Here is a 6000-nt window from a genome sequence, read left to right as displayed (position 1 = left end):
AAATCCTCCAAGGTGGAGGTAAAATTGGGGTGGGGGTGACAACCACAAATCTTCACTACTGTAATAATAAAGTTAACCTATTAGGGTTACAATATTGATCACTTCTGATGATCTACCCTATGAGGGTTTGCCCTATTAAAGGCTGTTAATAGTATTAGGTCTTACCTTGTGAGAGGATTTTACACTTACAATAAAGCAAGGACTCAGTTAAGAGATTTACAAAAGGCCTATTAAAACCACTCTATTAAGAGATTATCCTTGACTCAATCTGTTAAAATTGATTTAGTACTTGATCCTTAGTTTTCTCTAAAAAAATAGTTTTGGATCTCCTCTCTTCAATTGGATATGATCTGTGATCTAATATGTCTTTACTATCCTTCACTTCTTGATAAGGTTGCTTCCTTTATCCTGTAATAACAAAACTCAACTCTTTTGCCTACTTCACAATGTTTGCACTTTCATACTTGATATGCTCTATGATTACACCAATAGCTTCCTTGCTTCTTTTTAATGCCTCTTCATCTGATTGGTTGATCACTACTCATAGGGATCTTTAATCCACATTATAAAATGTGTAATAACCTTTATAACAACCTCTACAAATATTAAATTTTGTGTCAATGTCAACTTGAAATGATTTACCCCAAAGTTTATATCATCTTTGACTTAAATATCAATTTTGTGTTGCTTGACACTTAATGTCTCTGATACTTGGCATTCACTGTTCTTGCTACTATTGCTCGATCTCTATTGTACTTGATATCTTTTGTCTAACTCAACATCAATGTGCTTGTACTACTTGGCACTTTATTATGCTTAGATTATACTCAAAATACTTGGCAACTAAAGAATTGCTTGACTCCCATAGAGCTCAACATATACATATTTATTTACAAGTCTTTATATGAATCAACCTACATAAAGTAGCTTAGTTGCAGTGATGATCGTTTGACTTTTCCTATTATATGACTAAGTGTTTGACACTAATTGACAATAATAGTTAGGAATACCAATAGAAACATCTAAGAAAATTGGGTAGCATGCAAAACAAGGCGATGTAAAATTTGCTCAAAATCCAAGGTTTTTGAAAGTTGATGAAATTAAAACCCATTTCTCAAATGGGGGTAAAATGCCCAAATATCAAATAAAATTGAAGTTCCAAGTTCGTATCAAAATTTGAGGAGTTACTAAAACTTTCTATTTTAAATATGAAAAACCCACATTTATACATTCCTGCCCAATTGGGTCAAACTAGCATATGAAAATGGAGGGGAACTCTAGTTCTAAACATCTAACCAAATAGCAATAAAAAATGGGAGCTTAAACGAAGAAAAAATAAAGAAATGAGACAACCCTATCTCTTAGCGAAGAGAGCAAAAACGAAAAATACAACCATAAAAAGAATTTTCCATTTAATTCAATGAAACTTTTAGCAAATGGAAATTTACCCACTATGAATCCAATGATACCACTCTCATGTCGATTTTCCAAGCCAATATCTCTTTGTGAACAAAACAAGAAAATTTCACATAGAGGGTTTGATCAATTTCTCTCCAAAACCTAGTTCTCAAGTGCATAATGAACTTTTAAAAGTTTTAACTCTATATTATAAGCCATTTTTTTTTCCAAATAACCTATAATATAAGAAGACTTAACAATTTAATCTCTCCTCCCCAATTAAATTATGCAATTCTAATTTAATTGGAATTCAACTATGACAATTTGTTTTTTGATAGGTAAACTCAACAACGAAAAATTAGCCGATAATAAAATAAAGATTAAATCAAATTAAAAAGTCCCTCTAAGCCATTAAAAATAGCATTTAATTTAATATTTTCCATGACAACTCTAAAATCCTAAATGTAGAGACATGCTCATGGGTCGAAACACATAATGCAAAATGAATTTAGATTTACAAATTACTAGAGGATTAAAATAACAATATAAGATACATCACCCACACAGGGACGATATTGGCTCAACATAAAAGGTTTGATCACTAACTCCATGTGTCATTGTTAGGTATATAGGTCCTAAACAATAAAAAAACACAATCAAGTGTAGATGCACAATATATTATAGCTTGTCATGCCCTAAAGCCCTCTAAAAAGGCCTCAAAAATCTCTAACCCACCCACTATCTCAAAAATGGAAAAGATATAAGTCTCCTTTCTCTTATAGTATTGTTCCTTCCAAAAATATAAGCTTTGCCAAGTATGAGGGTGAGGAAAATGTTATGAGACAACTCCATTTTCGAAATGCTTAGAGAATGGCTTGTTTAGAGGGTCTCTAAAGTTATCTAGACCTTTAAATGGTGGATTTTAGACCCCTAACATGTAATACTATCACGTGGGAACCTATTTTCCACTAAAATGATACTTTGGGACCAATTTTAAGTCCTCTAAAATCACTAGGAAGTTTGAATTCGAAGTTCAACATGATGACGACTTCTCCTAACAACCTTTTCAATTGGGGTTAACTTGTGTACTTCACTAGAATTAATTTTAGGTTAAGTGACTTCTTGCAAAAACCTCTAATTGACATGTCATCCACACATGGATATTACAAGTGTCAAGTGATACCTTAAGGAACATTACACATCATAATGACATTTTTATAGTTATCACATGGATTTAAATCTATCACACACATACAATTCACATTCACAAAATAAAACACATAACAATGAGGTTTTGAATATTTCCAATAGATTCAACATTGTCTTTACCATGTTCACATAAGTTTGAGTCTTGCTTCTCCAATTGAATTCTAGGGTTAAATTCCTTGCACACTAAACTCAAGCATTAGTAGTCCAAGGAAAAATCATGTAAAAATATATGTACAACATGTCAATAGTACATATGACATTCAACATTAGGTGTACATATTAATTCATTCCAATTAACTTTTCTATTCTAAACAATATCATATTAAATACTTGCAACATTGAAATATCATGATCTACTCATCCACATTAGTTTCTACTTTAAAATTAACCAATTTAACATTTTGAGTATCATCCTCAGGATTCAGTTTCTATCATAACAATGAAATACTAAAAACATATCCATTAAATCCTCAAAGCATACAAGATAGGTCCTACTACCTAACATAAGTAAAGATCACCAAAATGCAAACATCACAAGTAATGGATAATGTGAGTTGTTGTTTAACCAATCAAAAGTGTGTTAAAACATTGAGTCATAAGGTATCAAAATGTGACTAAATCATCTATGCTATGATGGGTCTGGGTAAGGCCTCACATCCTACCCCCTAGGAATGAACTTCCTCCTAGAGTTCATTAAAAAAGTATGGGTACTATGATCTCATGTGTTCTGCATCCTCCCATGAAGCCATGGCCTCATTATAAAAATCCCACTAAACCTTAACCTAGTCCTACTCTCTGCCTCAAAGTGTGAGGATCTGTCAGGGCAAAATTTGAATGGGCTCCAACACTAGCTTCCCATTTGACTCCACCTGTGGCCTTAATAACTATGGTCTAATGTTTTTCCTAGTGGTTATCAACCACTACAAATAGTCTATTGGACTTAGCCATATATCCTACTATGGACTCTGAAGTGGCCCCATGTTGGTTACCTATTGCCAAAACCCATGTGCATTCTTTTGCCATGTGACCCATACCACTACAAGTATAACATGACCCATGAGTCTTAATCTGAACCCTTAAGGCCTAGACTTCTATTGACCTCTAGTCTTATTGGATCCACTATATCTACCCCTAGAGGACTATTGAGTCCTAGTTGGTTGTGCGTATGGGGTATGTGTCCTTTGATCACACCTAGGACCAATGTCCTACTTAGACCTCTTCTGTGTCTGTGAGCCCTTGAAAGATCATGCTGAGTAAATCTGTTTCCTACTTCCAACGGGGTCTCCATTGTCTAGACTATTGAGAGGGGTTTTGGTTTTGAGATTGATCCCAGGTTTCTTGTCTATTATGAATGTCTTCAGTAACTATTGCCATTGCCTCTCTAAAATTGGTAGGAAATGCTAGAAAAACTATGCCCTAAAGAGACATATTAAGATCCCTGATGAAATGATGGACTCCTAATTTCTCATCCTTTATGTAATCATATAGGGGAGAATTTTGAGAAATCAACTCTCATAATAAGTCATGGTAATACCTCTCTATTGAGATCATGAAACTCCTCTATTTATCTCTGTTTGAAGTGATCTAAGAGATATATACCTTTAAATCTTCCCATGAATACCTCCCAAGTGAGTGTTTCTACACTCATTCCACCTATGGCCTCCTCCTACTACCACCAATTGGAGGTATTATCATGTAATAGGTGGATGGAAAGTCACACCTTCAGATTGCTCCCATAAGGACACAACCCAAATAATTATTGTAAGCTCTGCTATAGATCATGAAACTCCTCTATCTCTATCTATAGTGCTCTAAGAGATATCTGTCTCTAAATATACCCACAAATACCTCCCAAGTGAGTGTTTATACACTCACTCTACCTATGGCCTCCTCTTGCTACCACTAGTTAAAGACATTATCATGTAATAGGTGCATGGAAAGTCATGCCTTCAGATTGCTCCCATAAGGACACAACCCAAAGCATCATTAAAAGTTGTGTACCATCTATAGACCCTTTATTAGAGCTATAATAACTCCTTGATCTCAACTCCTATGTATCTAGGTGCTCTAACCATTGCTTGTGGCTATAGAACCAATGATAGCAGAATCTAGTGCATTGATGCTTCCTCATGATCATCCTATCCCTTTGCATGACTACATGGGGGATGCTACTCCTATCTCTATTGGTAGCACTATGCCCCTCTAAACCCTATTGTTCTAGCTTTGGAACTATGGGTGGTAGCCTCTGCTGAAATACTGTTGAGATAATGGGTGTTTCACACATTGCATAATATTGTTATTTTATTATTTTATTTTATTATGTAATGTTGTGCCTAGATGGACGTGCAACATGTAAATATTTCCATGGAATATTCTTGATGAGTTGTATTGTAACATTGTGAAAATATTTCATGTAATTATTTAATATTGGGGAAAAGAATTAAATGCCCAGTATTAAATGTGGGGTTAGTGGGTTAGGTAGCACATGGTTTTAGTACATGGTTTATTTTATACCACTTAGTGGTTTTGTGGGACTTGCTACTATATAAGCAGCCACAAGGGTAGTTGTTGTAGAGAAGAGAGAGTGACAAGGAGAAGACAAAAGGCAAGAGTCGAGCGGGACAAGGCTTGATAGGTTAGCCAAAGGAGCATTTGTGAAGGTTGAAAGCATGGCATGGGATGTGTGGATTCATGCTTGTTCACATAGTTTGCTCGGTTGTGGCTATGGCCATGAAGGCTTCCATGGTTGTATGGCAATGGTATTTTTTGCTGAATAATACATGATGATGGATGCTTTTGGAGGTTGGGTTTTTCCCTCAATGAGGGTTTCCTAGGGTATATCTTGTGTCACAATTTTGTGGGTATGTTGTCTATTCTCTTGCATGTGGATTTTAATTCCGTGTTTATTTTAGATCTATTATGGGTTATGTGGAAATGGTGGTTATATTCTTTGTTGCCAAGTTTCCTTACAAATACTCCAATGAGATTCTAAATAACTTTTAAAATATCTTGGTTGAGATTTTGAGGCTACTTAGGTGGGGGTGCTTCAACCTCCTATTGTGCCTCTATATGTGTTGCATGTGAAACTCTAGGGATCCTACCCCTTTGGCAAACATTATGGGTAACGACATGGATCCTACATAAAGTTGAAGTTTATATAAGTTGAAATGTAATGGGTTAGGCTCCTAGTGTTGAAAGTGCACTTTGATACTAGAATTTCATGCCCCAAAGCCCTCTAAAAAGGCCTCTAATACCTCTAACCCACACACTATCTCAAAAATAGAAAAGACATAAGCCTCCTTTCTCTTACACTATTGTCCCTTCCAAAAATATAAACTTGACCAAGTATGAGGGTAAGGAAAATATTATGAGACAACTCCATTTTAGAAATGC

Source organism: Cupressus sempervirens, chromosome 9, assembly GCF_028749045.1.
Source record: "Cupressus sempervirens isolate cs-2001-9-10 chromosome 9, ASM2874904v1, whole genome shotgun sequence".
NCBI lineage: Eukaryota > Viridiplantae > Streptophyta > Pinopsida > Cupressales > Cupressaceae > Cupressus > Cupressus sempervirens.
The sequence above is the reverse complement of the archived record's forward strand: the minus strand, read 5'-3'. Positions refer to the sequence as shown.